At 47.8% G+C, this 27,539-nt stretch overlaps 25 non-coding genes across 25 annotated transcripts; 17 read left to right on the forward strand and 8 right to left on the reverse strand.

Moving 5' to 3' along the window:
- Positions 1-1,601: 1,601 nt before the first annotated feature.
- trnak-uuu (transfer RNA lysine (anticodon UUU)) lies at positions 1,602-1,674 on the reverse strand. Its single transcript has one exon. It is a non-coding gene; the product is annotated as a tRNA-Lys (tRNA).
- A 495-nt stretch (positions 1,675-2,169) lies between these two features.
- On the forward strand, positions 2,170-2,243 carry trnan-guu (transfer RNA asparagine (anticodon GUU)). The gene has a single exon. It is a non-coding gene; the product is annotated as a tRNA-Asn (tRNA).
- Positions 2,244-3,214: 971 nt separating this feature from the next.
- Positions 3,215-3,296, forward strand: trnas-cga (transfer RNA serine (anticodon CGA)). Its single transcript has one exon. It is a non-coding gene; the product is annotated as a tRNA-Ser (tRNA).
- Positions 3,297-4,686: 1,390 nt separating this feature from the next.
- On the forward strand, positions 4,687-4,757 carry trnag-gcc (transfer RNA glycine (anticodon GCC)). The gene has a single exon. It is a non-coding gene; the product is annotated as a tRNA-Gly (tRNA).
- Positions 4,758-5,099: 342 nt separating this feature from the next.
- On the forward strand, positions 5,100-5,173 carry trnat-agu (transfer RNA threonine (anticodon AGU)). The gene has a single exon. It is a non-coding gene; the product is annotated as a tRNA-Thr (tRNA).
- A 1,275-nt stretch (positions 5,174-6,448) lies between these two features.
- On the reverse strand, positions 6,449-6,530 carry trnas-gcu (transfer RNA serine (anticodon GCU)). Its single transcript has one exon. It is a non-coding gene; the product is annotated as a tRNA-Ser (tRNA).
- A 1,889-nt stretch (positions 6,531-8,419) lies between these two features.
- Positions 8,420-8,492, reverse strand: trnak-uuu (transfer RNA lysine (anticodon UUU)). The gene has a single exon. It is a non-coding gene; the product is annotated as a tRNA-Lys (tRNA).
- Positions 8,493-8,987: 495 nt separating this feature from the next.
- On the forward strand, positions 8,988-9,061 carry trnan-guu (transfer RNA asparagine (anticodon GUU)). Its single transcript has one exon. It is a non-coding gene; the product is annotated as a tRNA-Asn (tRNA).
- Positions 9,062-10,032: 971 nt separating this feature from the next.
- trnas-cga (transfer RNA serine (anticodon CGA)) lies at positions 10,033-10,114 on the forward strand. The gene has a single exon. It is a non-coding gene; the product is annotated as a tRNA-Ser (tRNA).
- Positions 10,115-11,504: 1,390 nt separating this feature from the next.
- trnag-gcc (transfer RNA glycine (anticodon GCC)) lies at positions 11,505-11,575 on the forward strand. The gene has a single exon. It is a non-coding gene; the product is annotated as a tRNA-Gly (tRNA).
- A 342-nt stretch (positions 11,576-11,917) lies between these two features.
- Positions 11,918-11,991, forward strand: trnat-agu (transfer RNA threonine (anticodon AGU)). The gene has a single exon. It is a non-coding gene; the product is annotated as a tRNA-Thr (tRNA).
- Positions 11,992-13,266: 1,275 nt separating this feature from the next.
- Positions 13,267-13,348, reverse strand: trnas-gcu (transfer RNA serine (anticodon GCU)). Its single transcript has one exon. It is a non-coding gene; the product is annotated as a tRNA-Ser (tRNA).
- Positions 13,349-15,237: 1,889 nt separating this feature from the next.
- trnak-uuu (transfer RNA lysine (anticodon UUU)) lies at positions 15,238-15,310 on the reverse strand. Its single transcript has one exon. It is a non-coding gene; the product is annotated as a tRNA-Lys (tRNA).
- A 495-nt stretch (positions 15,311-15,805) lies between these two features.
- Positions 15,806-15,879, forward strand: trnan-guu (transfer RNA asparagine (anticodon GUU)). The gene has a single exon. It is a non-coding gene; the product is annotated as a tRNA-Asn (tRNA).
- A 971-nt stretch (positions 15,880-16,850) lies between these two features.
- trnas-cga (transfer RNA serine (anticodon CGA)) lies at positions 16,851-16,932 on the forward strand. Its single transcript has one exon. It is a non-coding gene; the product is annotated as a tRNA-Ser (tRNA).
- A 1,390-nt stretch (positions 16,933-18,322) lies between these two features.
- trnag-gcc (transfer RNA glycine (anticodon GCC)) lies at positions 18,323-18,393 on the forward strand. Its single transcript has one exon. It is a non-coding gene; the product is annotated as a tRNA-Gly (tRNA).
- Positions 18,394-18,735: 342 nt separating this feature from the next.
- Positions 18,736-18,809, forward strand: trnat-agu (transfer RNA threonine (anticodon AGU)). The gene has a single exon. It is a non-coding gene; the product is annotated as a tRNA-Thr (tRNA).
- An 887-nt stretch (positions 18,810-19,696) lies between these two features.
- trnak-cuu (transfer RNA lysine (anticodon CUU)) lies at positions 19,697-19,769 on the forward strand. Its single transcript has one exon. It is a non-coding gene; the product is annotated as a tRNA-Lys (tRNA).
- Positions 19,770-20,082: 313 nt separating this feature from the next.
- Positions 20,083-20,164, reverse strand: trnas-gcu (transfer RNA serine (anticodon GCU)). Its single transcript has one exon. It is a non-coding gene; the product is annotated as a tRNA-Ser (tRNA).
- A 1,890-nt stretch (positions 20,165-22,054) lies between these two features.
- On the reverse strand, positions 22,055-22,127 carry trnak-uuu (transfer RNA lysine (anticodon UUU)). The gene has a single exon. It is a non-coding gene; the product is annotated as a tRNA-Lys (tRNA).
- Positions 22,128-22,622: 495 nt separating this feature from the next.
- trnan-guu (transfer RNA asparagine (anticodon GUU)) lies at positions 22,623-22,696 on the forward strand. The gene has a single exon. It is a non-coding gene; the product is annotated as a tRNA-Asn (tRNA).
- A 971-nt stretch (positions 22,697-23,667) lies between these two features.
- trnas-cga (transfer RNA serine (anticodon CGA)) lies at positions 23,668-23,749 on the forward strand. Its single transcript has one exon. It is a non-coding gene; the product is annotated as a tRNA-Ser (tRNA).
- Positions 23,750-25,139: 1,390 nt separating this feature from the next.
- trnag-gcc (transfer RNA glycine (anticodon GCC)) lies at positions 25,140-25,210 on the forward strand. Its single transcript has one exon. It is a non-coding gene; the product is annotated as a tRNA-Gly (tRNA).
- Positions 25,211-25,552: 342 nt separating this feature from the next.
- Positions 25,553-25,626, forward strand: trnat-agu (transfer RNA threonine (anticodon AGU)). The gene has a single exon. It is a non-coding gene; the product is annotated as a tRNA-Thr (tRNA).
- Positions 25,627-26,901: 1,275 nt separating this feature from the next.
- On the reverse strand, positions 26,902-26,983 carry trnas-gcu (transfer RNA serine (anticodon GCU)). Its single transcript has one exon. It is a non-coding gene; the product is annotated as a tRNA-Ser (tRNA).
- Positions 26,984-27,539: the final 556 nt, after the last annotated feature.

Consider the following 27,539-nt stretch of genomic DNA (forward strand, 5'->3'; position numbering starts at 1 on the left):
TAGTGTACTCTTACATCACCACACTTCAAGTGGACAGACAATCTTGTCTTTTCAGACAATACAATTACAAAAGCAACACACACCTGCCATGACCCTGAATCGGCCGGGGTTGTTGCGGCCACAACACAGAGTAGGAACCACTATACAATTACGGCTGTGAGCTATGCTTTTCTGGGCAAGAACCATAAACTCAGACTTGGAGGTGCAGATTGCTCATTCCAGCTGGTTCTTTTTCGTCTGCGAGCAAAGCTTGAATTTCATGTGGGTGTTGTCCTGGCGGGAGAAACATTTTAGCTCGTGTCGGCATGGCTACCGTGACAAAAGCCCATTTTCCTTTCCAGTAAATGTGCATCAGCTGAACACTTTGCAGACCTAATGCTGTGAACATTTGCGCGAACTCAAGGTCGGGTCCTACATCCTGTTTGTGTCTGATTGTAACATGATATGCATCAGGATTCTGTATGTCACCTCCCAACTGCACTTGTCTGGTCTTAATATGTCATTGGCTGTGTTGTCGTGATCGATGTTGATGAAATCAAGAGAACAAAGTCACCCCTTTACAAACTATTTGCCAACTCACGATGTAAACAGCAATTGTGCTGAAAACTGGGATTGAACCAGGGACCTTTAGAGATTCAATCCAACGCTCTCCCAACTGAGCAATTTCAGCTGCAAAGGGGGTTCTCTGCTTTTTCAGTCTGGGCTAAAAGTGGGGGTAGGGTGAAGCTGTGTCTGTGCCACGTACCATGTTGCTGTGTACCTGGTCCAGTGTGTTCTCATCTTGGGTTGGAATGTCCCCATGCTGGTAAAGGGTGGGGAATACAGTCCGTCGATGAGGATAAGCGGTACAGTGGAGTTCACTGGTTGAAGTCGCCAGGTACCATAAAAATGGCAATGGGCCACGAGGGTGTTCTGAATTCCCCTTTGGCCAAATTGGCTAAATGGCCGTACAAAAAGCACCATACTTGGAGCCTGTGGTCAATGTCAACAGTTGGGCTAATTCAGTTCCGTTGAGACGGTGATTATGTACCAAGTCAGTTATGTCAGTCAGGATTTGGTCAAGGTTGTTGTGTGGTTTTGGCATGGATAAGGCTATGTATCTAAATTTAGGAGGAGTCCATGGTCTGTAAACATACTGAGGTACTCCCACTGCTGTTGTGGAACTTGCGGGACCTTGCAAATTTCCCCACTGAGGGACGAATAAAGGCATATCTTATCTTCTACCATAGGGTAGGCTTTTGGCAAGAAGTAGGATTCTTAATCCTACTTCTTGCCATTCTTAATGCTTTCCCAAGTTCCAACATTTCCTTGGGGGCGAGTTTGATAACCGAGCCCACCCAGGGACTCTCAATTCACACGTGTTGGACTTTGGACTCCCACCCTTGTATGAACATTTTTCCCCATTGGCGAACTGTTTTTTTGTGTTGGTGCCAGATGCACAGCTGGCGCTGTGGCTAAGCTGGTCAAAGTGCCTGTCTCGCACTGTATCTTCAATTTAATTATTGAGAATGGCGTTTACCCACAGTCCTGGAAGATCGCAAAGGTGCTTGGTCGAAAAGGTTTACTTAAACAAGTTATTCAGGGAAGGGGCCTACCTTCACCGCCTGAACAGGGACTTGAACCCTGGACCCTCAGATTAAAAGTCTGATGCTCTACCAACTGAGCTATCCAGGCCTTTATGGAATGAGGACAACTCACAAGGTAAAATCTTCTGGCATACTGTACTTGACCTTGCAGAGATGAGAGCTTCTTCTCTGGCTCTCAGCAAAGGCGGTCGCATCTTTCCCCTCTCCTCCCTATCCCTTATCTTCCCTGCTTTGTTGTTCCCTGTCCATCCTGTCGATGGAGTTTGACTTGATTCTTTGTCACGCAGTCTGAAATTGGCAAACTGAGAAATTCTGATTGAGTGACCAATGCAGTCTGTCTATTTTAATACATTTTGTCTCAACTCATGTTGAAAAAGGACAGAGCCATTTCCGTGAGAGCACAAGACCCCTGGATTGTACCCAAAAACACTTTGCGTTCATCAAAGAGTAAAGCTGGTGTCCTGGTTTGCAATGCCTCGATTGTTACACCAGAAGGTGCGAGTCACATCCAAAACAAAGGGCATGCTGGACGCATAGCATGCGTTAGTATGGCTTCAACTGAACAGAAGTTGGCAGCGTGTGCGTCTCTGTGGCGCAATCGGTCAGCGCGCTCGGCTGTTAACCGGGAGGCTGGTGGTTCGAGCCCACCCGGGGACGTTCTCTGGATGTCACCAGTGTCACTGTTCATTCATGTTTGCGCTCCACTCTTGCACAGCACTTGTGTGGTTCCCAATTGGCAAACTGCGTGTCAATGACTTTTCAAAAGCACATTCCAGCTTCCATGGTCTAACACATTTGATCAGAAGTTAGGTTGATCAAGTCACAGATTTCAGTTTGTTTCTGCACAGGTCTGGTGAAACACAGAAGCTCTGCTTATCTTTTGCAAAAGCGCCAGCCAGGATTATAGATTAAGAGACGACGGAATGCTTTTATGTTAAAAGGAATCAAGTCAAACCCCATCAACTGGTAAGCAGGGGCCCTTAAGAGAAGACACTGTATACTGTTGTGATTTTTTGACAGACATGTCTAGTAAACAGGAGATCCTGGGTTCAAATCCCAGCAGTGCCTTCTCTGTGTTTCAGCAGCTCCTATGCTGTTATTTAAAAGAAATGTTGTTCTTCTTCTGTTGAATAAAGACCCATCATTTCTGATGTCATATGTAGTATACATGTCACATGTACTACAATGCTCCCTACAAAGACAATACCCTTGTGTATTTGGACATTTGCAGGTTTAATAAAACAGACCACATTAGCCAAATATCTTCTGGACAAAAGAGTGGTCAGACAGGACAAAGTTTGAGCCAGTCACCTGAACATTAGACTTTTGATCTGAGTGTCCGGGATTCAAGTCCCTGTTCAGGTGACCAGTGATAGGGTCTGAGGTCCACTTGCAAACGCCTCCTTTTTGCCCACAAAATACAAGGGCAACAGGACAATCCCTTGGTACTTTATGGAAACAATGTGAGGTGCCTGGCTTTTAACTAGAAGTGGAAAGACTTGTGTAGCCCCTCACACAAACCATGTGTCTTCCTCCCATGCACATGTTGCCAGCTGATCCTTGACATCAGCAAAAATTTGGTTCTAGGACAATGGGGTCACCTGCCCCCCATTGGTCTTTTCCAAGGAGTCACGGTGGCCGAGAGGTTAAGGCGTTGGACTCGAAATCCAATGGGGTTTCCCCGCACAGGTTGGAATCCTGTCTGTGACGCTTTGGCTGGGCATTTGTTGCCGCCATGCTGTTTACCTTGTGGTGGAGTACTGTTGGTTATGAGGGCCGGGGTGTTGTCCTTTCACGGCCCGCATTCTCTACACTGGAGGTCTAAATTTTGGGTAGAGGATAATGGGGTCCACTGTCCCCATTGATCTGCTTCTTGCAGTCTCGGTGGCCGAGATTTTTGTTGCCACTCTGCTTTGACATGCTGTTTTCTTTACCTCTCCTCTGTCTTTCAGCGGCCTTGTCGAGGGTGTTTCACAGGTGGGTGGGTGGTGTGATGTTGGATATGGGGGCCAGTGGGTTGTAGCCCTTTTGTTGTTCCTGGAGCACATAAAGAAGAGTGGCCAGTACGGGGGGTCGAACCCATGACCTTGGCGTTATGAGCACCACACGCTGACCAACTGAGCTAACCGGGATAGCGGCAGAGAGCTGCTGGAATGACAAGGCGCTACGAAACGCGTATCGGGCGAGCCTCAGCGTCTGGGTCTCATCCCGAGCGGCCAGCTCATCTTGCACTTGTTGGCTGAGGCTCGCCCGATATGCGCTGCGCAGCGCCTTGTCATTCCAGCCGCTCTCTGTCGCTATCCATTCGACTCGACAACCGGCTGCGGGAGCGCAGCGCACAGCGGAGGGCGGAGCCTCTCCGACCCACACGTCGGCTCCAAATCCCACCTCCTGGGGCTCTTCCGGCACCACTCCTCCCTCCCTGCTCCAGCAGCGGAGCGCCGTCTGATGACGTCGGGAGTGTCGTCCCCATGCAACTGGGAGCCAGTCGCCTTTCGTCAGCGGAGAGGAGTCACCGTCCACGCCTGTGGCTGTGCCTGTACTGTGGGAGTCCTACACACAATTTCCCGCTGTCCAGTTCGCCCAGCACGCCAACGCTCTTCCTCCACCAGGGATATTCGCCAGCTGCTGGCACTGCCCGCTCCAACCACACCGGCTGCGTCATCCGCTTTGGCGGGCCGACTTCAGGTGGAAGGTACGATATCCTGGGCGGGGGAAGCTTCTCCTACCACAGCATTAATTGACTCTGGGGCGGACGAGAACTTCATTGATAGCGGACTGGTCAGTTCTCTCAACATTCCTACTGTTGAGCTTGTCCCCCACAAGAATGTCCGCTCGCTAGATGAACATCACCTGGCATGCATTACGCATCAGACGTGCGCCATATCCTTGGTGCTGTCGGTTAACCACCACAAGGTCACCATTTTTTTTCTTATGCCCTCTCGCTCAGCTCTGTTAGTACTCGGCCTCCCCTGGCATCCCGTGCGTGTGTTGTGATTGTGATGTTTTGTCATTCAGCGCCACTTTGCAGCGGCACATCCACTCGACAATTTAATTTGTTCTCCGACAGTGTTGTTCTCCGACAGTGTTTCCCAATGTGGCATTGGTGGTTCAGTGGTAGAATTCTCGCTTGCCAAGCGGGAGGCCCGGGTCCGATTCCCGGCCAATGCAGTATATCTTAGCTTGTACCTTTCTTTAGAGCTCATGTTGAAAAAGTACAAAGGCTCTTCTCCTGCTAAAGGGCGGTATTCAGAATGACACCTGAAACGTAACAGACCGGACCACCCGAGAGTTAAGGTGGACAGCACTTAGTGAAACCTGACTGCAGTCATGCTGTTGTAGTCTCTGTCGCGCAATTGGTCAGCACGTTTGGCTGTTAACTGAGAGGTTGGTGGTTCGAGCCCACCCAGGGACTCTCAATTCACACATTTGTTGGACTTTGGACTCCCTCCCTTGTATGAACATTTTTCCCCATTGGCGAACTGTTTTTGTGTTGGTGCCAGATGCACTGCCGGCACTGTGGCTAAGCTGGTCAAAGTGCCTGTCTAGTAAACAGGAGATCCTGGGTTCAAATCCCAGCAGTGCCTGGGTGCTTGGTCAGTGAAACTTTGGCAGCTGATTTGTCAACCATGTACTTCTTTTTGTCACTTGCCCTTCAAGAACGAATTGACGTTGCATCCACAGCTGACATGATTGTTGTGGATCCCATTACACCAGAAGGTGCTTGAATCCAAAGAGTATGACATTGTGATGTGTTGTCATTCAGCGCCACTTTGCAGAGGCTCATCCACTTGACGGTTGAATTTTTTTTTTCTCTTACAGTGTGTCCCCACGTGGCATTGGTGGTTCAGTGGTAGAATTCTCACTTGCCAAGCGGGGGCCGCGCGCGTGTTGTTGACATTTGCTGCCAGCCAATCAGGATGCGACACAGACGTCAGACAAGCAAAGAGACTCGCCTGCCACGCGGGCATGATTACCATTACCATTACCATCTATCAGGGATGGCAACTGAATTAAGAATCAATGCCAGAAACCTGCCACAGGATTTCAGATAATGTTTTGATGCAGACTGGTCATGATGCCTCTGATTCATTCAATTAATTAATTAATTAATTAATTAAAATTAATTAAACCACTACCTGTGAGAGGTAAGGTACATCATTGCTCTAAACATTGATAGAATAGTTAGGAATGGAGTTAGTCGTGAATAACTAACAATGCTTGTGGGGATTTTTTTGGTGTTGGACATCTTTCAGATAAATAAACATGCAAACTGACCCGGGAACATCATGGCTGTTCCTGGCAAATGAACATAACAGGAGGGTTAAGATGACGACACTTCCAAAGTTCTCAGCTATGACTGAACCTCTCGCTCCTTTGTTCCCTGAGAAACCAGGTTGGGTGTGGAATTGATCAAACATCAAGAAGACCACATCAATTCAAAAAAATTAAAAAGTGATATCGTGGCAGAAAAATGCCCGGTTAGCTCAGTCGGGAGAGCATGAGACTCTTAGTCTCAGGGTCGTGGGTTCGAGCCCCACATTGGGCGGTTCAGCTCTTTTGGTGATACATCTTAAAGATTTCTTTCCTGTGGAAAATTCTGCAACATGCGGAAAACATTTCATTCGAAGTACACAAAAACAAATCCCATTCTTGTAGGACCACAAATGGTAGAGCGCTCACTTCGCATGTGAGATGAAGTGGAATCGATGCCTGCATTCTCCAAATGGTATATTATGCCTTTTTCTTGCCAAAAAAGCATTCTCAATCTCCCACATCGTACCGGATGCTTGGATTAATTGCATTCTAATGATGTTTCCTAAAAACACAGGTGGTGTCAAAACTGGTGCATTAGTATAGTCCGATGAGGATGGGATTCGAACCCATGCGTGCAGAACACAATGGATTAGCAGTCCATCACCTTAACCTCTCGGTCACCTCATCTCCTTCGTGGACATGGTCTTGTTGACTCAAAATGACACATCTTAATTAGCGTTTTGGTGTTGCAGAAATTGTGGCAGCCTTCCTGTGCAGCGGGGGGATTTAACTCAAAGGCTAGAGTTCTTGCTCTACATGCAAGAACTAGCGGGTTTGATACCCGTATTGTCGAAATGATATGTTATGGCTTTTTTTTTTGCCAACAAAAGCGTTCTTGATCTCCGACATCGTACCTTATACTTTCATTCATTGCATGCTAATAATGTTTACTAAAATAACAGGTGTGGTCAAAACTAGTGTACTCTTACATCACCACACTTCAAGTGGACAGACAATCTTGTCTTTTCAGACAATACAATTACAAAAGCAACACACACCTGCCATGACCCTGAATCGGCCGGGGTTGTTGCGGCCACAACACAGAGTAGGAACCACTATACAATTACGGCTGTGAGCTATGCTTTTCTGGGCAAGAACCATAAACTCAGACTTGGAGGTGCAGATTGCTCATTCCAGCTGGTTCTTTTTCGTCTGCGAGCAAAGCTTGAATTTCATGTGGGTGTTGTCCTGGCGGGAGAAACATTTTAGCTCGTGTCGGCATGGCTACCGTGACAAAAGCCCATTTTCCTTTCCAGTAAATGTGCATCAGCTGAACACTTTGCAGACCTAATGCTGTGAACATTTGCGCGAACTCAAGGTCGGGTCCTACATCCTGTTTGTGTCTGATTGTAACATGATATGCATCAGGATTCTGTATGTCACCTCCCAACTGCACTTGTCTGGTCTTAATATGTCATTGGCTGTGTTGTCGTGATCGATGTTGATGAAATCAAGAGAACAAAGTCACCCCTTTACAAACTATTTGCCAACTCACGATGTAAACAGCAATTGTGCTGAAAACTGGGATTGAACCAGGGACCTTTAGAGATTCAATCCAACGCTCTCCCAACTGAGCAATTTCAGCTGCAAAGGGGGTTCTCTGCTTTTTCAGTCTGGGCTAAAAGTGGGGGTAGGGTGAAGCTGTGTCTGTGCCACGTACCATGTTGCTGTGTACCTGGTCCAGTGTGTTCTCATCTTGGGTTGGAATGTCCCCATGCTGGTAAAGGGTGGGGAATACAGTCCGTCGATGAGGATAAGCGGTACAGTGGAGTTCACTGGTTGAAGTCGCCAGGTACCATAAAAATGGCAATGGGCCACGAGGGTGTTCTGAATTCCCCTTTGGCCAAATTGGCTAAATGGCCGTACAAAAAGCACCATACTTGGAGCCTGTGGTCAATGTCAACAGTTGGGCTAATTCAGTTCCGTTGAGACGGTGATTATGTACCAAGTCAGTTATGTCAGTCAGGATTTGGTCAAGGTTGTTGTGTGGTTTTGGCATGGATAAGGCTATGTATCTAAATTTAGGAGGAGTCCATGGTCTGTAAACATACTGAGGTACTCCCACTGCTGTTGCGGAACTTGCGGGACCTTGCAAATTTCCCCACTGAGGGACGAATAAAGGCATATCTTATCTTCTACCATAGGGTAGGCTTTTGGCAAGAAGTAGGATTCTTAATCCTACTTCTTGCCATTCTTAATGCTTTCCCAAGTTCCAACATTTCCTTGGGGGCGAGTTTGATAACCGAGCCCACCCAGGGACTCTCAATTCACACGTGTTGGACTTTGGACTCCCACCCTTGTATGAACATTTTTCCCCATTGGCGAACTGTTTTTTTGTGTTGGTGCCAGATGCACAGCTGGCGCTGTGGCTAAGCTGGTCAAAGTGCCTGTCTCGCACTGTATCTTCAATTTAATTATTGAGAATGGCGTTTACCCACAGTCCTGGAAGATCGCAAAGGTGCTTGGTCGAAAAGGTTTACTTAAACAAGTTATTCAGGGAAGGGGCCTACCTTCACCGCCTGAACAGGGACTTGAACCCTGGACCCTCAGATTAAAAGTCTGATGCTCTACCAACTGAGCTATCCAGGCCTTTATGGAATGAGGACAACTCACAAGGTAAAATCTTCTGGCATACTGTACTTGACCTTGCAGAGATGAGAGCTTCTTCTCTGGCTCTCAGCAAAGGCGGTCGCATCTTTCCCCTCTCCTCCCTATCCCTTATCTTCCCTGCTTTGTTGTTCCCTGTCCATCCTGTCGATGGAGTTTGACTTGATTCTTTGTCACGCAGTCTGAAATTGGCAAACTGAGAAATTCTGATTGAGTGACCAATGCAGTCTGTCTATTTTAATACATTTTGTCTCAACTCATGTTGAAAAAGGACAGAGCCATTTCCGTGAGAGCACAAGACCCCTGGATTGTACCCAAAAACACTTTGCGTTCATCAAAGAGTAAAGCTGGTGTCCTGGTTTGCAATGCCTCGATTGTTACACCAGAAGGTGCGAGTCACATCCAAAACAAAGGGCATGCTGGACGCATAGCATGCGTTAGTATGGCTTCAACTGAACAGAAGTTGGCAGCGTGTGCGTCTCTGTGGCGCAATCGGTCAGCGCGCTCGGCTGTTAACCGGGAGGCTGGTGGTTCGAGCCCACCCGGGGACGTTCTCTGGATGTCACCAGTGTCACTGTTCATTCATGTTTGCGCTCCACTCTTGCACAGCACTTGTGTGGTTCCCAATTGGCAAACTGCGTGTCAATGACTTTTCAAAAGCACATTCCAGCTTCCATGGTCTAACACATTTGATCAGAAGTTAGGTTGATCAAGTCACAGATTTCAGTTTGTTTCTGCACAGGTCTGGTGAAACACAGAAGCTCTGCTTATCTTTTGCAAAAGCGCCAGCCAGGATTATAGATTAAGAGACGACGGAATGCTTTTATGTTAAAAGGAATCAAGTCAAACCCCATCAACTGGTAAGCAGGGGCCCTTAAGAGAAGACACTGTATACTGTTGTGATTTTTTGACAGACATGTCTAGTAAACAGGAGATCCTGGGTTCAAATCCCAGCAGTGCCTTCTCTGTGTTTCAGCAGCTCCTATGCTGTTATTTAAAAGAAATGTTGTTCTTCTTCTGTTGAATAAAGACCCATCATTTCTGATGTCATATGTAGTATACATGTCACATGTACTACAATGCTCCCTACAAAGACAATACCCTTGTGTATTTGGACATTTGCAGGTTTAATAAAACAGACCACATTAGCCAAATATCTTCTGGACAAAAGAGTGGTCAGACAGGACAAAGTTTGAGCCAGTCACCTGAACATTAGACTTTTGATCTGAGTGTCCGGGATTCAAGTCCCTGTTCAGGTGACCAGTGATAGGGTCTGAGGTCCACTTGCAAACGCCTCCTTTTTGCCCACAAAATACAAGGGCAACAGGACAATCCCTTGGTACTTTATGGAAACAATGTGAGGTGCCTGGCTTTTAACTAGAAGTGGAAAGACTTGTGTAGCCCCTCACACAAACCATGTGTCTTCCTCCCATGCACATGTTGCCAGCTGATCCTTGACATCAGCAAAAATTTGGTTCTAGGACAATGGGGTCACCTGCCCCCCATTGGTCTTTTCCAAGGAGTCACGGTGGCCGAGAGGTTAAGGCGTTGGACTCGAAATCCAATGGGGTTTCCCCGCACAGGTTGGAATCCTGTCTGTGACGCTTTGGCTGGGCATTTGTTGCCGCCATGCTGTTTACCTTGTGGTGGAGTACTGTTGGTTATGAGGGCCGGGGTGTTGTCCTTTCACGGCCCGCATTCTCTACACTGGAGGTCTAAATTTTGGGTAGAGGATAATGGGGTCCACTGTCCCCATTGATCTGCTTCTTGCAGTCTCGGTGGCCGAGATTTTTGTTGCCACTCTGCTTTGACATGCTGTTTTCTTTACCTCTCCTCTGTCTTTCAGCGGCCTTGTCGAGGGTGTTTCACAGGTGGGTGGGTGGTGTGATGTTGGATATGGGGGCCAGTGGGTTGTAGCCCTTTTGTTGTTCCTGGAGCACATAAAGAAGAGTGGCCAGTACGGGGGGTCGAACCCATGACCTTGGCGTTATGAGCACCACACGCTGACCAACTGAGCTAACCGGGATAGCGGCAGAGAGCTGCTGGAATGACAAGGCGCTACGAAACGCGTATCGGGCGAGCCTCAGCGTCTGGGTCTCATCCCGAGCGGCCAGCTCATCTTGCACTTGTTGGCTGAGGCTCGCCCGATATGCGCTGCGCAGCGCCTTGTCATTCCAGCCGCTCTCTGTCGCTATCCATTCGACTCGACAACCGGCTGCGGGAGCGCAGCGCACAGCGGAGGGCGGAGCCTCTCCGACCCACACGTCGGCTCCAAATCCCACCTCCTGGGGCTCTTCCGGCACCACTCCTCCCTCCCTGCTCCAGCAGCGGAGCGCCGTCTGATGACGTCGGGAGTGTCGTCCCCATGCAACTGGGAGCCAGTCGCCTTTCGTCAGCGGAGAGGAGTCACCGTCCACGCCTGTGGCTGTGCCTGTACTGTGGGAGTCCTACACACAATTTCCCGCTGTCCAGTTCGCCCAGCACGCCAACGCTCTTCCTCCACCAGGGATATTCGCCAGCTGCTGGCACTGCCCGCTCCAACCACAACGGCTGCGTCATCCGCTTTGGCGGGCCGACTTCAGGTGGAAGGTACGATATCCTGGGCGGGGGAAGCTTCTCCTACCACAGCATTAATTGACTCTGGGGCGGACGAGAACTTCATTGATAGCGGACTGGTCAGTTCTCTCAACATTCCTACTGTTGAGCTTGTCCCCCACAAGAATGTCCGCTCGCTAGATGAACATCACCTGGCATGCATTACGCATCAGACGTGCGCCATATCCTTGGTGCTGTCGGTTAACCACCACAAGGTCACCATTTTTTTTCTTATGCCCTCTCGCTCAGCTCTGTTAGTACTCGGCCTCCCCTGGCATCCCGTGCGTGTGTTGTGATTGTGATGTTTTGTCATTCAGCGCCACTTTGCAGCGGCACATCCACTCGACAATTTAATTTGTTCTCCGACAGTGTTGTTCTCCGACAGTGTTTCCCAATGTGGCATTGGTGGTTCAGTGGTAGAATTCTCGCTTGCCAAGCGGGAGGCCCGGGTCCGATTCCCGGCCAATGCAGTATATCTTAGCTTGTACCTTTCTTTAGAGCTCATGTTGAAAAAGTACAAAGGCTCTTCTCCTGCTAAAGGGCGGTATTCAGAATGACACCTGAAACGTAACAGACCGGACCACCCGAGAGTTAAGGTGGACAGCACTTAGTGAAACCTGACTGCAGTCATGCTGTTGTAGTCTCTGTCGCGCAATTGGTCAGCACGTTTGGCTGTTAACTGAGAGGTTGGTGGTTCGAGCCCACCCAGGGACTCTCAATTCACACATTTGTTGGACTTTGGACTCCCTCCCTTGTATGAACATTTTTCCCCATTGGCGAACTGTTTTTGTGTTGGTGCCAGATGCACTGCCGGCACTGTGGCTAAGCTGGTCAAAGTGCCTGTCTAGTAAACAGGAGATCCTGGGTTCAAATCCCAGCAGTGCCTGGGTGCTTGGTCAGTGAAACTTTGGCAGCTGATTTGTCAACCATGTACTTCTTTTTGTCACTTGCCCTTCAAGAACGAATTGACGTTGCATCCACAGCTGACATGATTGTTGTGGATCCCATTACACCAGAAGGTGCTTGAATCCAAAGAGTATGACATTGTGATGTGTTGTCATTCAGCGCCACTTTGCAGAGGCTCATCCACTTGACGGTTGAATTTTTTTTTTCTCTTACAGTGTGTCCCCACGTGGCATTGGTGGTTCAGTGGTAGAATTCTCACTTGCCAAGCGGGGGCCGCGCGCGTGTTGTTGACATTTGCTGCCAGCCAATCAGGATGCGACACAGACGTCAGACAAGCAAAGAGACTCGCCTGCCACGCGGGCATGATTACCATTACCATTACCATCTATCAGGGATGGCAACTGAATTAAGAATCAATGCCAGAAACCTGCCACAGGATTTCAGATAATGTTTTGATGCAGACTGGTCATGATGCCTCTGATTCATTCAATTAATTAATTAATTAATTAATTAAAATTAATTAAACCACTACCTGTGAGAGGTAAGGTACATCATTGCTCTAAACATTGATAGAATAGTTAGTAATGGAGTTAGTCGTGAATAACTAACAATGCTTGTGGGGATTTTTTTGGTGTTGGACATCTTTCAGATAAATAAACATGCAAACTGACCCGGGAACATCATGGCTGTTCCTGGCAAATGAACATAACAGGAGGGTTAAGATGACGACACTTCCAAAGTTCTCAGCTATGACTGAACCTCTCGCTCCTTTGTTCCCTGAGAAACCAGGTTGGGTGTGGAATTGATCAAACATCAAGAAGACCACATCAATTCAAAAAAATTAAAAAGTGATATCGTGGCAGAAAAATGCCCGGTTAGCTCAGTCGGGAGAGCATGAGACTCTTAGTCTCAGGGTCGTGGGTTCGAGCCCCACATTGGGCGGTTCAGCTCTTTTGGTGATACATCTTAAAGATTTCTTTCCTGTGGAAAATTCTGCAACATGCGGAAAACATTTCATTCGAAGTACACAAAAACAAATCCCATTCTTGTAGGACCACAAATGGTAGAGCGCTCACTTCGCATGTGAGATGAAGTGGAATCGATGCCTGCATTCTCCAAATGGTATATTATGCCTTTTTCTTGCCAAAAAAGCATTCTCAATCTCCCACATCGTACCGGATGCTTGGATTAATTGCATTCTAATGATGTTTCCTAAAAACACAGGTGGTGTCAAAACTGGTGCATTAGTATAGTCCGATGAGGATGGGATTCGAACCCATGCGTGCAGAACACAATGGATTAGCAGTCCATCACCTTAACCTCTCGGTCACCTCATCTCCTTCGTGGACATGGTCTTGTTGACTCAAAATGACACATCTTAATTAGCGTTTTGGTGTTGCAGAAATTGTGGCAGCCTTCCTGTGCAGCGGGGGGATTTAACTCAAAGGCTAGAGTTCTTGCTCTACATGCAAGAACTAGCGGGTTTGATACCCGTATTGTCGAAATGATATGTTATGGCTTTTTTTTTTGCCAACAAAAGCGTTCTTGATCTCCGACATCGTACCTTATACTTTCATTCATTGCATGCTAATAATGTTTACTAAAATAACAGGTGTGGTCAAAACTAGTGTACTCTTACATCACCACACTTCAAGTGGACAGACAATCTTGTCTTTTCAGACAATACAATTACAAAAGCAACACACACCTGCCATGACCCTGAATCGGCCGGGGTTGTTGCGGCCACAACACAGAGTAGGAACCACTATACAATTACGGCTGTGAGCTATGCTTTTCTGGGCAAGAACCATAAACTCAGACTTGGAGGTGCAGATTGCTCATTCCAGCTGGTTCTTTTTCGTCTGCGAGCAAAGCTTGAATTTCATGTGGGTGTTGTCCTGGCGGGAGAAACATTTTAGCTCGTGTCGGCATGGCTACCGTGACAAAAGCCCATTTTCCTTTCCAGTAAATGTGCATCAGCTGAACACTTTGCAGACCTAATGCTGTGAACATTTGCGCGAACTCAAGGTCGGGTCCTACATCCTGTTTGTGTCTGATTGTAACATGATATGCATCAGGATTCTGTATGTCACCTCCCAACTGCACTTGTCTGGTCTTAATATGTCATTGGCTGTGTTGTCGTGATCGATGTTGATGAAATCAAGAGAACAAAGTCACCCCTTTACAAACTATTTGCCAACTCACGATGTAAACAGCAATTGTGCTGAAAACTGGGATTGAACCAGGGACCTTTAGAGATTCAATCCAACGCTCTCCCAACTGAGCAATTTCAGCTGCAAAGGGGGTTCTCTGCTTTTTCAGTCTGGGCTAAAAGTGGGGGTAGGGTGAAGCTGTGTCTGTGCCACGTACCATGTTGCTGTGTACCTGGTCCAGTGTGTTCTCATCTTGGGTTGGAATGTCCCCATGCTGGTAAAGGGTGGGGAATACAGTCCGTCGATGAGGATAAGCGGTACAGTGGAGTTCACTGGTTGAAGTCGCCAGGTACCATAAAAATGGCAATGGGCCACGAGGGTGTTCTGAATTCCCCTTTGGCCAAATTGGCTAAATGGCCGTACAAAAAGCACCATACTTGGAGCCTGTGGTCAATGTCAACAGTTGGGCTAATTCAGTTCCGTTGAGACGGTGATTATGTACCAAGTCAGTTATGTCAGTCAGGATTTGGTCAAGGTTGTTGTGTGGTTTTGGCATGGATAAGGCTATGTATCTAAATTTAGGAGGAGTCCATGGTCTGTAAACATACTGAGGTACTCCCACTGCTGTTGCGGAACTTGCGGGACCTTGCAAATTTCCCCACTGAGGGACGAATAAAGGCATATCTTATCTTCTACCATAGGGTAGGCTTTTGGCAAGAAGTAGGATTCTTAATCCTACTTCTTGCCATTCTTAATGCTTTCCCAAGTTCCAACATTTCCTTGGGAGCGAGTTTGATAACCGAGCCCACCCAGGGACTCTCAATTCACACGTGTTGGACTTTGGACTCCCTCCCTTGTATGAACATTTTTCCCCATTGGCGAACTGTTTTTTTGTGTTGGTGCCAGATGCACAGCTGGCGCTGTGGCTAAGCTGGTCAAAGTGCCTGTCTCGCACTGTATCTTCAATTTAATTATTGAGAATGGCGTTTACCCACAGTCCTGGAAGATCGCAAAGGTGCTTGGTCGAAAAGGTTTACTTAAACAAGTTATTCAGGGAAGGGGCCTACCTTCACCGCCTGAACAGGGACTTGAACCCTGGACCCTCAGATTAAAAGTCTGATGCTCTACCAACTGAGCTATCCAGGCCTTTATGGAATGAGGACAACTCACAAGGTAAAATCTTCTGGCATACTGTACTTGACCTTGCAGAGATGAGAGCTTCTTCTCTGGCTCTCAGCAAAGGCGGTCGCATCTTTCCCCTCTCCTCCCTATCCCTTATCTTCCCTGCTTTGTTGTTCCCTGTCCATCCTGTCGATGGAGTTTGACTTGATTCTTTGTCACGCAGTCTGAAATTGGCAAACTGAGAAATTCTGATTGAGTGACCAATGCAGTCTGTCTATTTTAATACATTTTGTCTCAACTCATGTTGAAAAAGGACAGAGCCATTTCCGTGAGAGCACAAGACCCCTGGATTGTACCCAAAAACACTTTGCGTTCATCAAAGAGTAAAGCTGGTGTCCTGGTTTGCAATGCCTCGATTGTTACACCAGAAGGTGCGAGTCACATCCAAAACAAAGGGCATGCTGGACGCATAGCATGCGTTAGTATGGCTTCAACTGAACAGAAGTTGGCAGCGTGTGCGTCTCTGTGGCGCAATCGGTCAGCGCGCTCGGCTGTTAACCGGGAGGCTGGTGGTTCGAGCCCACCCGGGGACGTTCTCTGGATGTCACCAGTGTCACTGTTCATTCATGTTTGCGCTCCACTCTTGCACAGCACTTGTGTGGTTCCCAATTGGCAAACTGCGTGTCAATGACTTTTCAAAAGCACATTCCAGCTTCCATGGTCTAACACATTTGATCAGAAGTTAGGTTGATCAAGTCACAGATTTCAGTTTGTTTCTGCACAGGTCTGGTGAAACACAGAAGCTCTGCTTATCTTTTGCAAAAGCGCCAGCCAGGATTATAGATTAAGAGACGACGGAATGCTTTTATGTTAAAAGGAATCAAGTCAAACCCCATCAACTGGTAAGCAGGGGCCCTTAAGAGAAGACACTGTATACTGTTGTGATTTTTTGACAGACATGTCTAGTAAACAGGAGATCCTGGGTTCAAATCCCAGCAGTGCCTTCTCTGTGTTTCAGCAGCTCCTATGCTGTTATTTAAAAGAAATGTTGTTCTTCTTCTGTTGAATAAAGACCCATCATTTCTGATGTCAAATGTAGTATACATGTCACATGTACTACAATGCTCCCTACAAAGACAATACCCTTGTGTATTTGGACATTTGCAGGTTTAATAAAACAGACCACATTAGCCAAATATCTTCTGGACAAAAGAGTGGTCAGACAGGACAAAGTTTGAGCCAGTCACCTGAACATTAGACTTTTGATCTGAGTGTCCGGGATTCAAGTCCCTGTTCAGGTGACCAGTGATAGGGTCTGAGGTCCACTTGCAAACGCCTCCTTTTTGCCCACAAAATACAAGGGCAACAGGACAATCCCTTGGTACTTTATGGAAACAATGTGAGGTGCCTGGCTTTTAACTAGAAGTGGAAAGACTTGTGTAGCCCCTCACACAAACCATGTGTCTTCCTCCCATGCACATGTTGCCAGCTGATCCTTGACATCAGCAAAAATTTGGTTCTAGGACAATGGGGTCACCTGCCCCCCATTGGTCTTTTCCAAGGAGTCACGGTGGCCGAGAGGTTAAGGCGTTGGACTCGAAATCCAATGGGGTTTCCCCGCACAGGTTGGAATCCTGTCTGTGACGCTTTGGCTGGGCATTTGTTGCCGCCATGCTGTTTACCTTGTGGTGGAGTACTGTTGGTTATGAGGGCCGGGGTGTTGTCCTTTCACGGCCCGCATTCTCTACACTGGAGGTCTAAATTTTGGGTAGAGGATAATGGGGTCCACTGTCCCCATTGATCTGCTTCTTGCAGTCTCGGTGGCCGAGATTTTTGTTGCCACTCTGCTTTGACATGCTGTTTTCTTTACCTCTCCTCTGTCTTTCAGCGGCCTTGTCGAGGGTGTTTCACAGGTGGGTGGGTGGTGTGATGTTGGATATGGGGGCCAGTGGGTTGTAGCCCTTTTGTTGTTCCTGGAGCACATAAAGAAGAGTGGCCAGTACGGGGGGTCGAACCCATGACCTTGGCGTTATGAGCACCACACGCTGACCAACTGAGCTAACCGGGATAGCGGCAGAGAGCTGCTGGAATGACAAGGCGCTACGAAACGCGTATCGGGCGAGCCTCAGCGTCTGGGTCTCATCCCGAGCGGCCAGCTCATCTTGCACTTGTTGGCTGAGGCTCGCCCGATATGCGCTGCGCAGCGCCTTGTCATTCCAGCCGCTCTCTGTCGCTATCCATTCGACTCGACAACCGGCTGCGGGAGTGCAGCGCACAGCGGAGGGCGGAGCCTCTCCGACCCACACGTCGGCTCCAAATCCCACCTCCTGGGGCTCTTCCGGCACCACTCCTCCCTCCCTGCTCCAGCAGCGGAGCGCCGTCTGATGACGTCGGGAGTGTCGTCCCCATGCAACTGGGAGCCAGTCGCCTTTCGTCAGCGGAGAGGAGTCACCGTCCACGCCTGTGGCTGTGCCTGTACTGTGGGAGTCCTACACACAATTTCCCGCTGTCCAGTTCGCCCAGCACGCCAACGCTCTTCCTCCACCAGGGATATTCGCCAGCTGCTGGCACTGCCCGCTCCAACCACACCGGCTGCGTCATCCGCTTTGGCGGGCCGACTTCAGGTGGAAGGTACGATATCCTGGGCGGGGGAAGCTTCTCCTACCACAGCATTAATTGACTCTGGGGCGGACGAGAACTTCATTGATAGCGGACTGGTCAGTTCTCTCAACATTCCTACTGTTGAGCTTGTCCCCCACAAGAATGTCCGCTCGCTAGATGAACATCACCTGGCATGCATTACGCATCAGACGTGCGCCATATCCTTGGTGCTGTCGGTTAACCACCACAAGGTCACCATTTTTTTTCTTATGCCCTCTCGCTCAGCTCTGTTAGTACTCGGCCTCCCCTGGCATCCCGTGCGTGTGTTGTGATTGTGATGTTTTGTCATTCAGCGCCACTTTGCAGCGGCACATCCACTCGACAATTTAATTTGTTCTCCGACAGTGTTGTTCTCCGACAGTGTTTCCCAATGTGGCATTGGTGGTTCAGTGGTAGAATTCTCGCTTGCCAAGCGGGAGGCCCGGGTCCGATTCCCGGCCAATGCAGTATATCTTAGCTTGTACCTTTCTTTAGAGCCCATGTTGAAAAAGTACAAAGGCTCTTCTCCTGCTAAAGGGCGGTATTCAGAATGACACCTGAAACGTAACAGACCGGACCACCCGAGAGTTAAGGTGGACAGCACTTAGTGAAACCTGACTGCAGTCATGCTGTTGTAGTCTCTGTCGCGCAATTGGTCAGCACGTTTGGCTGTTAACTGAGAGGTTGGTGGTTCGAGCCCACCCAGGGACTCTCAATTCACACATTTGTTGGACTTTGGACTCCCTCCCTTGTATGAACATTTTTCCCCATTGGCGAACTGTTTTTGTGTTGGTGCCAGATGCACTGCCGGCACTGTGGCTAAGCTGGTCAAAGTGCCTGTCTAGTAAACAGGAGATCCTGGGTTCAAATCCCAGCAGTGCCTGGGTGCTTGGTCAGTGAAACTTTGGCAGCTGATTTGTCAACCATGTACTTCTTTTTGTCACTTGCCCTTCAAGAACGAATTGACGTTGCATCCACAGCTGACATGATTGTTGTGGATCCCATTACACCAGAAGGTGCTTGAATCCAAAGAGTATGACATTGTGATGTGTTGTCATTCAGCGCCACTTTGCAGAGGCTCATCCACTTGACGGTTGAATTTTTTTTCTCTTACAGTGTGTCCCCACGTGGCATTGGTGGTTCAGTGGTAGAATTCTCACTTGCCAAGCGGGGGCCGCGCGCGTGTTGTTGACATTTGCTGCCAGCCAATCAGGATGCGACACAGACGTCAGACAAGCAAAGAGACTCGCCTGCCACGCGGGCATGATTACCATTACCATTACCATCTATCAGGGATGGCAACTGAATTAAGAATCAATGCCAGAAACCTGCCACAGGATTTCAGATAATGTTTTGATGCAGACTGGTCATGATGCCTCTGATTCATTCAATTAATTAATTAATTAATTAATTAAAATTAATTAAACCACTACCTGTGAGAGGTAAGGTACACCATTGCTCTAAACATTGATAGAATAGTTAGTAATGGAGTTAGTCGTGAATAACTAACAATGCTTGTGGGGATTTTTTTGGTGTTGGACATCTTTCAGATAAATAAACATGCAAACTGACCCGGGAACATCATGGCTGTTCCTGGCAAATGAACATAACAGGAGGGTTAAGATGACGACACTTCCAAAGTTCTCAGCTATGACTGAACCTCTCGCTCCTTTGTTCCCTGAGAAACCAGGTTGGGTGTGGAATTGATCAAACATCAAGAAGACCACATCAATTCAAAAAAATTAAAAAGTGATATCGTGGCAGAAAAATGCCCGGTTAGCTCAGTCGGGAGAGCATGAGACTCTTAATCTCAGGGTCGTGGGTTCGAGCCCCACATTGGGCGGTTCAGCGCTTTTGGTGATACATCTTAAAGATTTCTTTCCTGTGGAAAATTCTGCAACATGCGGAAAACATTTCATTCGAAGTACACAAAAACAAATCCCATTCTTGTAGGACCACAAATGGTAGAGCGCTCACTTCGCATGTGAGATGAAGTGGAATCGATGCCTGCATTCTCCAAATGGTATATTATGCCTTTTTCTTGCCAAAAAAGCATTCTCAATCTCCCACATCGTACCGGATGCTTGGATTAATTGCATTCTAATGATGTTTCCTAAAAACACAGGTGGTGTCAAAACTGGTGCATTAGTATAGTCCGATGAGGATGGGATTGGAACCCATGCGTGCAGAACACAATGGATTAGCAGTCCATCACCTTAACCTCTCGGTCACCTCATCTCCTTCGTGGACATGGTCTTGTTGACTCAAAATGACACATCTTAATTAGCGTTTTGGTGTTGCAGAAATTGTGGCAGCCTTCCTGTGCAGCGGGGGGATTTAACTCAAAGGCTAGAGTTCTTGCTCTACATGCAAGAACTAGCGGGTTTGATACCCGTATTGTCGAAATGATATGTTATGGCTTTTTTTTTTTGCCAACAAAAGCGTTCTTGATCTCCGACATCGTACCTTATACTTTCATTCATTGCATGCTAATAATGTTTACTAAAATAACAGGTGTGGTCAAAACTAGTGTACTCTTACATCACCACACTTCAAGTGGACAGACAATCTTGTCTTTTCAGACAATACAATTACAAAAGCAACACACACCTGCCATGACCCTGAATCGGCCGGGGTTGTTGCGGCCACAACACAGAGTAGGAACCACTATACAATTACGGCTGTGAGCTATGCTTTTCTGGGCAAGAACCATAAACTCAGACTTGGAGGTGCAGATTGCTCATTCCAGCTGGTTCTTTTTCGTCTGCGAGCAAAGCTTGAATTTCATGTGGGTGTTGTCCTGGCGGGAGAAACATTTTAGCTCGTGTCGGCATGGCTACCGTGACAAAAGCCCATTTTCCTTTCCAGTAAATGTGCATCAGCTGAACACTTTGCAGACCTAATGCTGTGAACATTTGCGCGAACTCAAGGTCGGGTCCTACATCCTGTTTGTGTCTGATTGTAACATGATATGCATCAGGATTCTGTATGTCACCTCCCAACTGCACTTGTCTGGTCTTAATATGTCATTGGCTGTGTTGTCGTGATCGATGTTGATGAAATCAAGAGAACAAAGTCACCCCTTTACAAACTATTTGCCAACTCACGATGTAAACAGCAATTGTGCTGAAAACTGGGATTGAACCAGGGACCTTTAGAGATTCAATCCAACGCTCTCCCAACTGAGCAATTTCAGCTGCAAAGGGGGTTCTCTGCTTTTTCAGTCTGGGCTAAAAGTGGGGGTAGGGTGAAGCTGTGTCTGTGCCACGTACCATGTTGCTGTGTACCTGGTCCAGTGTGTTCTCATCTTGGGTTGGAATGTCCCCATGCTGGTAAAGGGTGGGGAATACAGTCCGTCGATGAGGATAAGCGGTACAGTGGAGTTCACTGGTTGAAGTCGCCAGGTACCATAAAAATGGCAATGGGCCACGAGGGTGTTCTGAATTCCCCTTTGGCCAAATTGGCTAAATGGCCGTACAAAAAGCATCATACTTGGAGCCTGTGGTCAATGTCAACAGTTGGGCTAATTCAGTTCCGTTGAGACGGTGATTATGTACCAAGTCAGTTATGTCAGTCAGGATTTGGTCAAGGTTGTTGTGTGGTTTTGGCATGGATAAGGCTATGTATCTAAATTTAGGAGGAGTCCATGGTCTGTAAACATACTGAGGTACTCCCACTGCTGTTGCGGAACTTGCGGGACCTTGCAAATTTCCCCACTGAGGGACGAATAAAGGCATATCTTATCTTCTACCATAGGGTAGGCTTTTGGCAAGAAGTAGGATTCTTAATCCTACTTCTTGCCATTCTTAATGCTTTCCCAAGTTCCAACATTTCCTTGGGAGCGAGTTTGATAACCGAGCCCACCCAGGGACTCTCAATTCACACGTGTTGGACTTTGGACTCCCTCCCTTGTATGAACATTTTTCCCCATTGGCGAACTGTTTTTTTGTGTTGGTGCCAGATGCACAGCTGGCGCTGTGGCTAAGCTGGTCAAAGTGCCTGTCTCGCACTGTATCTTCAATTTAATTATTGAGAATGGCGTTTACCCACAGTCCTGGAAGATCGCAAAGGTGCTTGGTCGAAAAGGTTTACTTAAACAAGTTATTCAGGGAAGGGGCCTACCTTCACCGCCTGAACAGGGACTTGAACCCTGGACCCTCAGATTAAAAGTCTGATGCTCTACCAACTGAGCTATCCAGGCCTTTATGGAATGAGGACAACTCACAAGGTAAAATCTTCTGGCATACTGTACTTGACCTTGCAGAGATGAGAGCTTCTTCTCTGGCTCTCAGCAAAGGCGGTCGCATCTTTCCCCTCTCCTCCCTATCCCTTATCTTCCCTGCTTTGTTGTTCCCTGTCCATCCTGTCGATGGAGTTTGACTTGATTCTTTGTCACGCAGTCTGAAATTGGCAAACTGAGAAATTCTGATTGAGTGACCAATGCAGTCTGTCTATTTTAATACATTTTGTCTCAACTCATGTTGAAAAAGGACAGAGCCATTTCCGTGAGAGCACAAGACCCCTGGATTGTACCCAAAAACACTTTGCGTTCATCAAAGAGTAAAGCTGGTGTCCTGGTTTGCAATGCCTCGATTGTTACACCAGAAGGTGCGAGTCACATCCAAAACAAAGGGCATGCTGGACGCATAGCATGCGTTAGTATGGCTTCAACTGAACAGAAGTTGGCAGCGTGTGCGTCTCTGTGGCGCAATCGGTCAGCGCGCTCGGCTGTTAACCGGGAGGCTGGTGGTTCGAGCCCACCCGGGGACGTTCTCTGGATGTCACCAGTGTCACTGTTCATTCATGTTTGCGCTCCACTCTTGCACAGCACTTGTGTGGTTCCCAATTGGCAAACTGCGTGTCAATGACTTTTCAAAAGCACATTCCAGCTTCCATGGTCTAACACATTTGATCAGAAGTTAGGTTGATCAAGTCACAGATTTCAGTTTGTTTCTGCACAGGTCTGGTGAAACACAGAAGCTCTGCTTATCTTTTGCAAAAGCGCCAGCCAGGATTATAGATTAAGAGACGACGGAATGCTTTTATGTTAAAAGGAATCAAGTCAAACCCCATCAACTGGTAAGCAGGGGCCCTTAAGAGAAGACACTGTATACTGTTGTGATTTTTTGACAGACATGTCTAGTAAACAGGAGATCCTGGGTTCAAATCCCAGCAGTGCCTTCTCTGTGTTTCAGCAGCTCCTATGCTGTTATTTAAAAGAAATGTTGTTCTTCTTCTGTTGAATAAAGACCCATCATTTCTGATGTCAAATGTAGTATACATGTCACATGTACTACAATGCTCCCTACAAAGACAATACCCTTGTGTATTTGGACATTTGCAGGTTTAATAAAACAGACCACATTAGCCAAATATCTTCTGGACAAAAGAGTGGTCAGACAGGACAAAGTTTGAGCCAGTCACCTGAACATTAGACTTTTGATCTGAGTGTCCGGGATTCAAGTCCCTGTTCAGGTGACCAGTGATAGGGTCTGAGGTCCACTTGCAAACGCCTCCTTTTTGCCCACAAAATACAAGGGCAACAGGACAATCCCTTGGTACTTTATGGAAACAATGTGAGGTGCCTGGCTTTTAACTAGAAGTGGAAAGACTTGTGTAGCCCCTCACACAAACCATGTGTCTTCCTCCCATGCACATGTTGCCAGCTGATCCTTGACATCAGCAAAAATTTGGTTCTAGGACAATGGGGTCACCTGCCCCCCATTGGTCTTTTCCAAGGAGTCACGGTGGCCGAGAGGTTAAGGCGTTGGACTCGAAATCCAATGGGGTTTCCCCGCACAGGTTGGAATCCTGTCTGTGACGCTTTGGCTGGGCATTTGTTGCCGCCATGCTGTTTACCTTGTGGTGGAGTACTGTTGGTTATGAGGGCCGGGGTGTTGTCCTTTCACGGCCCGCATTCTCTACACTGGAGGTCTAAATTTTGGGTAGAGGATAATGGGGTCCACTGTCCCCATTGATCTGCTTCTTGCAGTCTCGGTGGCCGAGATTTTTGTTGCCACTCTGCTTTGACATGCTGTTTTCTTTACCTCTCCTCTGTCTTTCAGCGGCCTTGTCGAGGGTGTTTCACAGGTGGGTGGGTGGTGTGATGTTGGATATGGGGGCCAGTGGGTTGTAGCCCTTTTGTTGTTCCTGGAGCACATAAAGAAGAGTGGCCAGTACGGGGGGTCGAACCCATGACCTTGGCGTTATGAGCACCACACGCTGACCAACTGAGCTAACCGGGATAGCGGCAGAGAGCTGCTGGAATGACAAGGCGCTACGAAACGCGTATCGGGCGAGCCTCAGCGTCTGGGTCTCATCCCGAGCGGCCAGCTCATCTTGCACTTGTTGGCTGAGGCTCGCCCGATATGCGCTGCGCAGCGCCTTGTCATTCCAGCCGCTCTCTGTCGCTATCCATTCGACTCGACAACCGGCTGCGGGAGCGCAGCGCACAGCGGAGGGCGGAGCCTCTCCGACCCACACGTCGGCTCCAAATCCCACCTCCTGGGGCTCTTCCGGCACCACTCCTCCCTCCCTGCTCCAGCAGCGGAGCGCCGTCTGATGACGTCGGGAGTGTCGTCCCCATGCAACTGGGAGCCAGTCGCCTTTCGTCAGCGGAGAGGAGTCACCGTCCACGCCTGTGGCTGTGCCTGTACTGTGGGAGTCCTACACACAATTTCCCGCTGTCCAGTTCGCCCAGCACGCCAACGCTCTTCCTCCACCAGGGATATTCGCCAGCTGCTGGCACTGCCCGCTCCAACCACACCGGCTGCGTCATCCGCTTTGGCGGGCCGACTTCAGGTGGAAGGTACGATATCCTGGGCGGGGGAAGCTTCTCCTACCACAGCATTAATTGACTCTGGGGCGGACGAGAACTTCATTGATAGCGGACTGGTCAGTTCTCTCAACATTCCTACTGTTGAGCTTGTCCCCCACAAGAATGTCCGCTCGCTAGATGAACATCACCTGGCATGCATTACGCATCAGACGTGCGCCATATCCTTGGTGCTGTCGGTTAACCACCACAAGGTCACCATTTTTTTTCTTATGCCCTCTCGCTCAGCTCTGTTAGTACTCGGCCTCCCCTGGCATCCCGTGCGTGTGTTGTGATTGTGATGTTTTGTCATTCAGCGCCACTTTGCAGCGGCACATCCACTCGACAATTTAATTTGTTCTCCGACAGTGTTGTTCTCCGACAGTGTTTCCCAATGTGGCATTGGTGGTTCAGTGGTAGAATTCTCGCTTGCCAAGCGGGAGGCCCGGGTCCGATTCCCGGCCAATGCAGTATATCTTAGCTTGTACCTTTCTTTAGAGCTCATGTTGAAAAAGTACAAAGGCTCTTCTCCTGCTAAAGGGCGGTATTCAGAATGACACCTGAAACGTAACAGACCGGACCACCCGAGAGTTAAGGTGGACAGCACTTAGTGAAACCTGACTGCAGTCATGCTGTTGTAGTCTCTGTCGCGCAATTGGTCAGCACGTTTGGCTGTTAACTGAGAGGTTGGTGGTTCGAGCCCACCCAGGGACTCTCAATTCACACATTTGTTGGACTTTGGACTCCCTCCCTTGTATGAACATTTTTCCCCATTGGCGAACTGTTTTTGTGTTGGTGCCAGATGCACTGCCGGCACTGTGGCTAAGCTGGTCAAAGTGCCTGTCTAGTAAACAGGAGATCCTGGGTTCAAATCCCAGCAGTGCCTGGGTGCTTGGTCAGTGAAACTTTGGCAGCTGATTTGTCAACCATGTACTTCTTTTTGTCACTTGCCCTTCAAGAACGAATTGACGTTGCATCCACAGCTGACATGATTGTTGTGGATCCCATTACACCAGAAGGTGCTTGAATCCAAAGAGTATGACATTGTGATGTGTTGTCATTCAGCGCCACTTTGCAGAGGCTCATCCACTTGACGGTTGAATTTTTTTTTTCTCTTACAGTGTGTCCCCACGTGGCATTGGTGGTTCAGTGGTAGAATTCTCACTTGCCAAGCGGGGGCCGCGCGCGTGTTGTTGACATTTGCTGCCAGCCAATCAGGATGCGACACAGACGTCAGACAAGCAAAGAGACTCGCCTGCCACGCGGGCATGATTACCATTACCATTACCATCTATCAGGGATGGCAACTGAATTAAGAATCAATGCCAGAAACCTGCCACAGGATTTCAGATAATGTTTTGATGCAGACTGGTCATGATGCCTCTGATTCATTCAATTAATTAATTAATTAATTAATTAAAATTAATTAAACCACTACCTGTGAGAGGTAAGGTACATCATTGCTCTAAACATTGATAGAATAGTTAGTAATGGAGTTAGTCGTGAATAACTAACAATGCTTGTGGGGATTTTTTTGGTGTTGGACATCTTTCAGATAAATAAACATGCAAACTGACCCGGGAACATCATGGCTGTTCCTGGCAAATGAACATAACAGGAGGGTTAAGATGACGACACTTCCAAAGTTCTCAGCTATGACTGAACCTCTCGCTCCTTTGTTCCCTGAGAAACCAGGTTGGGTGTGGAATTGATCAAACATCAAGAAGACCACATCAATTCAAAAAAATTAAAAAGTGATATCGTGGCAGAAAAATGCCCGGTTAGCTCAGTCGGGAGAGCATGAGACTCTTAGTCTCAGGGTCGTGGGTTCGAGCCCCACATTGGGCGGTTCAGCTCTTTTGGTGATACATCTTAAAGATTTCTTTCCTGTGGAAAATTCTGCAACATGCGGAAAACATTTCATTCGAAGTACACAAAAACAAATCCCATTCTTGTAGGACCACAAATGGTAGAGCGCTCACTTCGCATGTGAGATGAAGTGGAATCGATGCCTGCATTCTCCAAATGGTATATTATGCCTTTTTCTTGCCAAAAAAGCATTCTCAATCTCCCACATCGTACCGGATGCTTGGATTAATTGCATTCTAATGATGTTTCCTAAAAACACAGGTGGTGTCAAAACTGGTGCATTAGTATAGTCCGATGAGGATGGGATTGGAACCCATGCGTGCAGAACACAATGGATTAGCAGTCCATCACCTTAACCTCTCGGTCACCTCATCTCCTTCGTGGACATGGTCTTGTTGACTCAAAATGACACATCTTAATTAGCGTTTTGGTGTTGCAGAAATTGTGGCAGCCTTCCTGTGCAGCGGGGGGATTTAACTCAAAGGCTAGAGTTCTTGCTCTACATGCAAGAACTAGCGGGTTTGATACCCGTATTGTCGAAATGATATGTTATGGCTTTTTTTTTTGCCAACAAAAGCGTTCTTGATCTCCGACATCGTACCTTATACTTTCATTCATTGCATGCTAATAATGTTTACTAAAATAACAGGTGTGGTCAAAACTAGTGTACTCTTACATCACCACACTTCAAGTGGACAGACAATCTTGTCTTTTCAGACAATACAATTACAAAAGCAACACACACCTGCCATGACCCTGAATCGGCCGGGGTTGTTGCGGCCACAACACAGAGTAGGAACCACTATACAATTACGGCTGTGAGCTATGCTTTTCTGGGCAAGAACCATAAACTCAGACTTGGAGGTGCAGATTGCTCATTCCAGCTGGTTCTTTTTCGTCTGCGAGCAAAGCTTGAATTTCATGTGGGTG

This window comes from Doryrhamphus excisus, unplaced genomic scaffold (assembly GCF_030265055.1).
Source record: "Doryrhamphus excisus isolate RoL2022-K1 unplaced genomic scaffold, RoL_Dexc_1.0 HiC_scaffold_25, whole genome shotgun sequence".
Taxonomy (NCBI): Eukaryota; Metazoa; Chordata; class Actinopteri; order Syngnathiformes; family Syngnathidae; genus Doryrhamphus; species Doryrhamphus excisus.